General features: G+C 42.3%; 1 long non-coding RNA gene across 1 annotated transcript; it reads left to right on the forward strand.

Moving 5' to 3' along the window:
• Window positions 1–201: 201 nt before the first annotated feature.
• Window positions 202–1,028, forward strand: LOC134393815 (uncharacterized). The gene is made up of 3 exons (XR_010025104.1): window positions 202–338; window positions 428–544; window positions 622–1,028. It is a non-coding gene; the product is annotated as an uncharacterized LOC134393815 (long non-coding RNA).
• The last annotated feature ends 8,709 nt before the right edge of the window (window positions 1,029–9,737 follow it).

Genomic DNA, 9,737 nt, shown 5'->3' on the forward strand with positions numbered 1-9,737 from the left:
ATCACATGGCCTGCCCCGCAACCAATAGGAAGAGTTTTCAGAACCCCTAAAGGATTCACCAGGGTGTGCAGTGCTTTTCAGACTTTCAACCCGTCGGGAACAGTTGCTGATTTTAAGCAGGAGACAACATGGAAACCCCCAGCACCCCGATGAGGCCTATAGAGGTGTCTACCCCGCGGGCACCAGAGAGGCCTAAACCCAGAAAGCGTTATCTCAGCACCAGCTCTGACGATGAACAGTTCCCACCAACAAAGACCCCACAGGAGGAAGATGAGGAGATCTCACAAATATGGCAAAGCTTGTTGGACTCTATCTCGATACCAAACTCTATAATGCAGGTAAAACTTTTTTTTTCTGGCATCCTATTTATGTGCAAAAACAACTTGTAAGAGTTACAGAAAATTACATTTTCCCCTTAAATTTCCAGGAGCCAGCAGCAGAGGCTGTAACAGCTGAAGAACCTGAGAAGTGCATCAATACTAGCATCCCGCCGTCACCTATTGAGCTTTGGAATATGGCTTCTGCAAGTAACATTCACATTCAGGTGTGTGTGTTTTCAGTGTTCTGTCTAAAAAGTTTTCCAAATAGATTTAATGTTAATAGTTTTAAAATATCTTTTAGGCTCCTGAAGCATTGGCAAACAATCAGCCGGCGCATCTCACCCTGAAAAATCTTCTTGGACTGTCGATTGATGAAACACAGCACATTTTACCAAGAAAGCGTCGAGGAGCTATGCGTGGAATTGTCAGAGCAACCATTTATGGCATCTTGAAACACTGCCTAAGCCAGTATCTGTATGAGAGCTGTATTGGATGTACAATACAGGCCCCTGGACAGAGCTCTCACGAATGTACAGTATGGACAGAAAATGACATTTCCACAAAACTACGCATTCTTTGTGCAAAACTCTGGTTTCAGCCTGTGTTGCATGTTGTTATCCTCATTGGTTATTCTCTAAATTGTCTTGCTTTGACCTCAGAGAATGTGGACCAGGTCTTAATTCTGACTACAGAGATTAGCAGAGCTATAAATCCTCGAATGTACCTTGAAAAAATTATGAAGACCACCGACCAATCCTTTCTTCAACATGTAGAACGCGTAATCAACGATCGGCCCTATAAGTCATTTCTTACATCTGTAAATGCTGTTTTTAGAAATTCTGTCTAAATTCCTTCATTGTTAAATTGTTTTGCATCATTGAGAATTAAAAAATAAAGAAAACTTTATTTCTTTATGTAAGCAATAGTTTTATTTTATTTCACACCACAGGTACATAATCCCATCATGGAAGGAACTAAGCCAGGGTGGGGGGCCAGGGAAGGAAATGAACAAGGGCAAATCTAATCACTGCTGCATGGGGCAGAAGGAACTGAGCCATTGTGGAGTCAACATTGGCTTTCACCAGGGGCAAACCTAATCACTGTTGCATGGGGCAGAAGGAACTAAGCCAGTGTGGGGTCAACATTGGCTTTCACCAGAGGCAAATCTAATCACTGTTGCATGGGTCATAAGCAACTAAGCCATTGTGGAGTCATCATAGGTTTCCACCAGGGGCAAATCTAATCACTGTTGTAATGGGGTTGGAAGTCTCAGCCAATGACAGTCTTCAAAATTAGAACCTGAAGGACAACACCCAGAGCCAAAAAGTATATAAAGAATCAGAGCAATGCAGAAGCCATCTTTGCAGCCCATAGGAATCTGAAGTTCTCCGGCATGTAAATGGTGAGTGATTTTTTCTTTTCCTTCAACTCTCTATTTCTAAAGAAATATTTTTTCAGCTTATTTATCTCTGCTAAATACACAGAATAGCAAATCCTAAATGCATGCTTATTTTAATTTTGATTGTGGTGTAGAAACTCCATCTTTTCAATTGAGGGAGCATGATAAAAAATAGCCCAAGCATATGGCCGTGTGTATGAGAAGGTAGTTACTTTTACTTAAATATAAGGCGTTTTACATTTTAACTATGAACCCTTTAAATTGGAGCTAGGGTAAAATGCTTGTGCCTTGGGTAAGTGGCCACTACTGTAACAATAATAAAAAGTCCCACACTTATGGCTTAAGGTATTTTAATTCATAGACACAGCTGAAATTTCTATACAGGAAAAAACAGCCATTTCAGAGCGTAACATTTAAGAAAAAAAGACAGACATTTTTCTCCCGTACGGTGGGACGGTTTCTCGGCCTTAGCCACATTGAATAATCCATTTTCCTGTGGTAAAGAGAGTAAAGCAGTTTCAGTTAGGATATACAGTACTAATATAGTTTGCCTTTTACCCCATTTCTTCAAAGGAGTCATACCCAGCCGCCATTTTCATTGATCCACTGTGCCTTGGTGTTGTGGATATATTCTGCCATGAACTCTACCATCTGTCTTGTGTTTTCATGAGTCATAAGAATCCCACATGCTTGTAGTTTCTTTAAAAGAGCAAACCCAAACAGAATAATCGATAATAAACGTCCAAAATTAATTTTTCCATCAGAAAATTCTTCTTTCATCACAAGATTGAAAATTCTACAGCCGTCCTCCATAGAACGCAGTTCAAGTGTATCCATAAGCGTCAACAGCTCCTTGTTAGCAAAATCGTGATACATAGAGGTAAGTTTCTGTAAAATCAGAGTTGTTCTGTATTGTGATGTTTTAGGTGATGGTTGTCCAGAAGTACAGTTCAAATAGTTTACAAAGAGTTTGTAAACATAATCAAATGATACAGGATCCATTGGCCTTTGAAGCATAGTAAAAAAAAAAGTCCGACGCTCTTTTGTGTTGTATCTGGTCATATGTGGGCTAGCCCCAACATGTCCTTGAGGAATACCTGAGGAATACCTGTTGTGTATTCAAACTACTTGTGTTTTACAGAGGGTGTTTGTGAAATGTCGCAACAAAAGAAAATCGCTCAACCAGGGAGCCAGAGCCCCATACATGAACCTACCCATACTGAAAATCAAGGTAAAGACAAACATGATTGTTATTTCATTTTTATTTTGAGGGTAGTGTTATCTTGTCATGAAAATATTGTGCAAATGTTGAATGTTTATTTTTTTCAGAACAATCAGATGACCACGCAACCAATGAGAATCTCAAACCTCAAGATTCAAAGACTGAGACAACACATGAGGGGCCCCAAGCATCAAAGGACGACAGACCTGGAGGCCACGGTAAAGCCAAACGAAAACTCAAACACCTCACGGGGAACACTTTAAAGCCATTTAAAAAACGGAAAGTGGGCACTTCTGCTTCTGATAATATAGATGACGTGTTTGAATGGTACAAGCAATGTACTGAGGAGACTATGTCAGCTTTGAGTGCCCGCTTACTGAGACCCCATACATCAACAAAATATTTGGAAGCAGCCCGGGCTAAAATTTCTAACATGCAAAAGTATTTAGAGGGCCTGAACAAGATGAGACAGCATGGAGCAGGACAGCTGAGGCATCGTTGTCGCACACGCAAAGGATACCCACAAGATCTAGCATTAAAATACAAGTACATATCAAAGCGCGTTAGGAATGCTAAACGCATGAAAGCTGTGGGGAAAAGAAGTCCATCAATGTTAAATTTTTTACAAAAAATCAAAGCTTCAAAGACAGCTCCAACCACCTCCCGCAATGCTGAATCTCCACAAGCAGCACATATGGCTGATTTAGAGTCTGTGGAGCCGTCTATTCTGAGTGCAAGTGATTCTGTACAGGCATCCCCTACAGACCCTGGACTAGGTACCCCAGAACCCCTTGAGGAAAGCCCTCTATCACCCAATGAATTGCCAAGAGTTTATCTGGAGAGGCTGAATAGGTGGGAATGGCATTCACCACGCCTGCCTGTTTCTCGATATGGGGAAACCTTCAGGTTTGCCAACCTGGAACAATTAAACCATCCACTCCTGATACAAGAGGCAATCCGAGAGGCTGTTCAGGGCCTTCTTGATGACCTTAATGTGAGGTTACAGGCTGGGGATCTTGTTCAATTACGTTTAGATGGTGGTGGACTAAATGACTCTCTCTACACTGTGCAGAGGGTCAGAGGGGGCCTGCTTGCTTCGGATCTCATGGACAACCTCGCAAACCTCATGCAGAGCAATGCCGAAATCCACATTCATGGGACTTTGCGCCTAAATGTATTAGTTATCCGTAACAGTGGAGGACGGGGACGTAGAGTTATAAGTACTCTGCTCCACAGCCAGTTAGTGCAGAAAAAAAGGCGGTTTTTAGTGGATCTAAGCAGCACCGATAGCAATTTGTGTTTTGGCGGGGGTCTCTTGGCAGTTATGGCCCCACAAAGACCCACCTTTGGGGAGTTAATAGACGGGGCAAGGCAGCTGTATAGAGAGCTGGGGTTTTCAGAAGACAACAAAATAATGTTGAGTGACGTGGCAGCCTTTGAAAGGCATTTCAAAGTAAATATTGCTGTGGTTCTGCATGGGGCTAAGGGCTGGGAGATATTTAGGACTGGGGATCCGGTACACACTCAAACATTTCATCTATTGCTACATGATGAACATTACTATGGGATTCTAAACATAAAAGCATTTTTCGGTAGTAAAAATTACTGCAGCATTTGTGGGAATGTGTACAGTCATAGTCACAACTGCAAATTTTTCTGCCGTTTATGTTTAGAGGCGCTGTGTGAGCCAGGGCAAGAGATGCGGTGTCCTTCTTGCAGGTTATTCTGTAGGTCCAGAGACTGCTTAGAGAGACACAGTGCTATGGCATCTCTAAAGAAGGTGGACTGTAAATCTAAAATTATGTGTGACACTTGCAATTCTTATGTCCCAAAGAAACACCAGTGCAAGTTGAAATGCTGCAAGCAGTGTGAAAAGCCAGTTTGTGATATAAAGAGTCACCGGTGCTTCATGCCCCCTGTCAACAAATGTGACATTTCTGATAAGTATATTTTTTTTTACTTTGAATGCACACAGGAAACGGGGATACACTCTCCCAACTACATTTTTGCAATGGCCCTCAATGAAACGGATGCATGGGAGTTTAAAGGGGAAGATTGTACTTCTGACTTTGTCAAAAGGTTTATTGATAAAAAGTACAGGAACTGGACTTTTGTGGCCCACAACGCTGGGGGGTATGATAGTTACTTCATAGTTAGGCAGCTCATTGCAGAAAAGATGGACGTGGATCTTGTCACACAAGGCGGCAAACTATTGTGTGTGACGGTGAGGAAGCTTGGAATCCGTTTTATAGACAGCCTGAACTTCTTGCCCATGAAACTGGCGAAATTACCACAGGCCATGGGCTTTGAAGGTTGCAAAGGGCATTTCCCACATTTTTTCAACACCGCTGAAAACTGGGATTATGTGGGGCCTATGCCCAGCATAGATCAGTATGGCGTTGACAGCATGATGCCTGGAGAGAGAGCAGAATTTCTCTCATGGTATAGGGAAAATCAAAGCAACACTTTTAACCTCCAAAAAGAGCTCATGTACTACTGCAAGCAAGATGTTAAAATTCTGAGAAAGGCCTGTATCCTGTACCGAGAAGAAATCATGCAGATGACCGCTGGGGATGGTTCATCTGCAACAGGTCTTGATCCTTTCCAGTACCTTACTCTAGCCAGTGTCTGCATGGCTATGTTTAGACACATGTTTTTAAAAGAAAACAGCATAGCTCTTCTCCCATACGACAACTACAATATGCAGATAAAGCGGTATTCCACACCTTCAATACAGTGGTTGATGTTTGTAGAGCACACGGAGGGTATCGAGATACAACATGCCCTGAAAGGTGGGGAGTTCAAAGAAGGTCCTTATTTCCTTGATGGGTATTCAGAAATTGGTGGGTGTAGAACAGCCTTTGAGTTTAATGGCTGCTTTTTCCACGGCTGCTCTGTTTGCTACAATGAGAACGGTCGAAACCCAATGACTGACACAACTTATCGCGAGCTGAACTACCGTACACAAAACAAAGCTGACTATCTCAGAAGGCAGGGGTTCAATGTCAGAACCCTTTGGGAGCACGAGTGGAAGGAGATGTTGGAATCTGATGGGGAACTCAGAGCATTCCTAAGTAAGAAGTGTCTGCCTCAGCCTCTACAGCCTAGAGATTCTCTTTTTGGGGGAAGAACAAACGCCATCTGTCTCTATTATAAGCCAAAGGCTGATGAGCAAATTCATTACTATGACTTCACCAGTCTGTACCCATTTGTTAACAAAACCAAAGAATACCCAATTGGACACCCCAAAATAATCCATAAGGATTTTGGGCCGCTCTCTAGCTATTTTGGCCTTGCTAAAGTTAAAATGCTCCCCCCACGCCGCCTCCTTTTCCCTGTGTTGCCTGTTAGGATGGATGGCAAACTCATGTTCCCATTGTGCCACACGTGTGCCAAGATTAAACAGCAGGAGTGTTGTTCTCACAGAGATGAGGAAAGGGCTATTGAAGGAACATGGTGTACTGTTGAATTGTTGAAAGCACTGGAGAAGGGTTACAAAGTGTTGAACATTTCAGAAATTTGGCATTTTGAGGAAAAATCTGATCAATTGTTTTCAGATTATATAAAAATGCATCTGCGCCAGAAGCAAGAGGCATCCGGGTACCCCTCTTGGTGTACAGATGAGGAGAAAAAAAGAAAATATGTCAATGATTTCTTTGAGAAAGAAGGTGTGCAATTACGTCCACATGAGATTGCTGTGAACCCTGCAAAGCGTCAAATTGCAAAGCTGTTCCTCAATTCTTTGTGGGGTAAATTTGGCCAACGCACAAACTTAATGAATACTACTATTGTAAGGGATCCTGCTGAGCTTTTGGAGTATGCATTTTCTCCACGCTATGAGGTTTCAAACTTTGAAATTATAGATGAGGACACAGTCAGTGTGTCCTGGAAACATGCAAAAGGTCTCCACACAGTATCGGGAAAGACTAATGTTGTGATAGCCTCTTTTACGACCGCTTATGCACGTTTAGAATTGTATAACTTGTTAGATATGTTGCAAGATAGATGTTTATACCATGACACAGATTCTGTGATATTTGTGAGCCGGAAGGGGGAACAGAATCCTCCACTGGGTGACTTCTTAGGGGACCTGACCAGCGAGATCCCACCAGAACAGTTCATCACAGAGTTTGTGTCGGGTGGTCCTAAAACATATGCTTTTCATTTATCCTCAGGCAAGTTTTGTGTCAAGGTAAAAGGCATTACTCTGAACTTCTCCAACTCAGAAAAGGTCAACTTTGACACATTGAAGGAGCTTGTCTTAGATTATCACACAGATCCGAAAAACATTGTGGTCCAGCAAGGGACCATTGTGAGGAATAAAAAACAGTGGCTAATTGAGTCAGGTATCCTTAAAAAAACACTCAGAGTGGTGTATGATAAAAGGGTCCTCACTGGGGACTTTAAAACCCTGCCTTACGGATTTTAATGGATACCAGGTGGCAGCATCCCTTCTCGGCCATTCTGGCAGGGCCAAGCAACTGCGGTAAAAGCTATTTTATTAAAAATTTGCTAGACAATGCACACACCCTGCTCTCGGTGATGCCTGAAAATATAGTATGGTGTTATAGCTGTTGGCAACCATTGTACAAAGAACTGCTGTGTAAATATCCTTTTATTAAGTTTGTGGAAGGAATGCCTGAAAAGCTGGATGATGATGAACTTTTGCCTGTCAATAAACCAAATTTGTTAATTATGGATGATCTTATGGACTCTGCTTCTAACAGCCATGAAATTCAGAAAGCCTTTACGCAGTACGTGCACCACAGGAACTTGAGTATTTTTTTCATTACACAGAATATTTTCTGCAAAGGAAAAAGCAACCGCACCATTAGTCTAAATGCAAAATATATGGTGCTGTTCAAAAACCCGAGGGATAAATTACAGATTGCGACTCTAGCCCGTCAGATGTTCCCGGGAAATACCCGCTATTTCATGGAAGCTTTCTACGATGCCACATTTAAACCCTACGGCTATCTGTTGGTGGATTTAAACGCCGCCACCCCCGAATCTTACCGGTTGAGAACGGGGATTTTCCCACCAGAGTGGCCTGTGGTCTATACTATGAAAAAAGGTACACCTAGTTATAAAAGGAGTGGCCATTAGTGGTATGCCTTCTGTTACCGGCGATCCCTCAAACAGGAAACATGTCTAATCGCGTAAAGAGAAATCTGGCCCTCTTAAAAGTTCTAATTAAGGCCACACCACGCCAGAGGAAAGCTATTATAACCACCGCTTCAGACGATTTTATAGCGGCCCTCTCTGAAATTGCACTCAATACTTTAAAAGGCAACATACCACTGACTTCTCGCCAGGTACGTGTCTTAAGAAAAAGACGTCGCTTTATCAAAAGCCTGGGCAACAAAAGAGTCTCTTTAAAAAAGAAGAGACAATTGGTGAAGCAGTCTGGGGGGTTCATTGCACCGCTGTTAAGTTTTGCCATTCCTCTGATAACTGGCCTTTTAAGTAGCCAATAATGGAGTATACCGAGAAGATGTATTTGGTACCCAGCCGCCAGCTGGAACAATTAAAAGGGGGGCCTCCTAAAGAAGAAAACATCAGATCTGCTACAATCTATGCCTTAGATACTGAGATGCAGGGGGTCCTTCAAAGATCTGACTTAACAGAATATGAGAAGGCTAAACGCTACGATGCTCTGCTTCAAAAATATCTAACGCACGTAAGACAAAAAGAGGCAGAGAAAGAAAAACTAAGCCTGTTTCTGACACAACACCAGCAGACCTCTGAAGAAGAACCAGTGGCTGTAAATACTGACACGATGTTTCAAGAAGTCTTGGACAGCATCCCGGCCAGATCTAAGAACAACGCCAGATTGCTATTAAACAAAATGAAGCAAAACAAAAGTGTTTCTTCATGGGATGACAAAGGAACCTTTGTGTACAAAGGGGTTGCTGTAACCGGTTCCAATATGCTGGATTTGATCAGAGGGGTTACCCAAAATCATCCACTGCCACCCAGGCGCGTCCCTAAAGGTTGGGATGTTTTTCTGCAATCCATGGCTGAGCTAAATGTTCCAACGTCTGTAGTAGGCAATTCTGCCAACAGAGAAGTTTTAGAACACCTAAAAAGCTCCCCAGGAGCTGTACCCTCATCTATTCGGTCGCCGGCAACTCTTCACAAGGCTTCTAAAAAGAAAAGACAATCTAGTCCTCATACCTGGCTCAAGTTATAACACCGTAATGTTTTTGAAGATGTAAAAATAAATGTTTTAATATGCTAAAACCTATTTACTGTCTGTGTCTGTTTAGTGGCTAAGAATAATCACACAAGTAAAAATCTTTTAAACTCAATTTTTATTAGAAAACATAGCTATGAAAAGCAGAACAGGACATACAGCCTTGGGTGGTCTGAAATACGCTTGAACCACGGCCACGTACATTTTTCTTGTTTTTAATAAATTGTAAAACCATTTGGTCATTCCCTTGTAAATCGTAAGAATACAGTTCTTGGATCTGTTTAAATGTTAGTCCCTTGCATCGTTGCTGTAAGAAGAAGACACAATGATGGCCACAAACAACTGAATCTGGAGCCTGTATTTGTCGGGGCTGAAATGCGATCTCGCGTGCATTTTTGGTTAAAAATTTCATGATGGTTTCAGGAAACAGCGGATGGTCTGGCGGGTGTCCGTAGGAATCAAAAAATTCTCCATTCTTGTCTTCTGTCAAGTAGATGGCTAGCCAATGCTCTCCTGGGAGTTTGTGAGGGTGGGTGTTAACCACCAAACACACAGGACGCTGCTGTAACCGTCGTCTGGGTAGCATGTCACTGGGAAACA

The sequence above is a fragment of the Elgaria multicarinata genome, chromosome 2 (assembly GCF_023053635.1).
Source record: "Elgaria multicarinata webbii isolate HBS135686 ecotype San Diego chromosome 2, rElgMul1.1.pri, whole genome shotgun sequence".
In the NCBI taxonomy this organism is placed as follows: domain Eukaryota; kingdom Metazoa; phylum Chordata; class Lepidosauria; order Squamata; family Anguidae; genus Elgaria; species Elgaria multicarinata.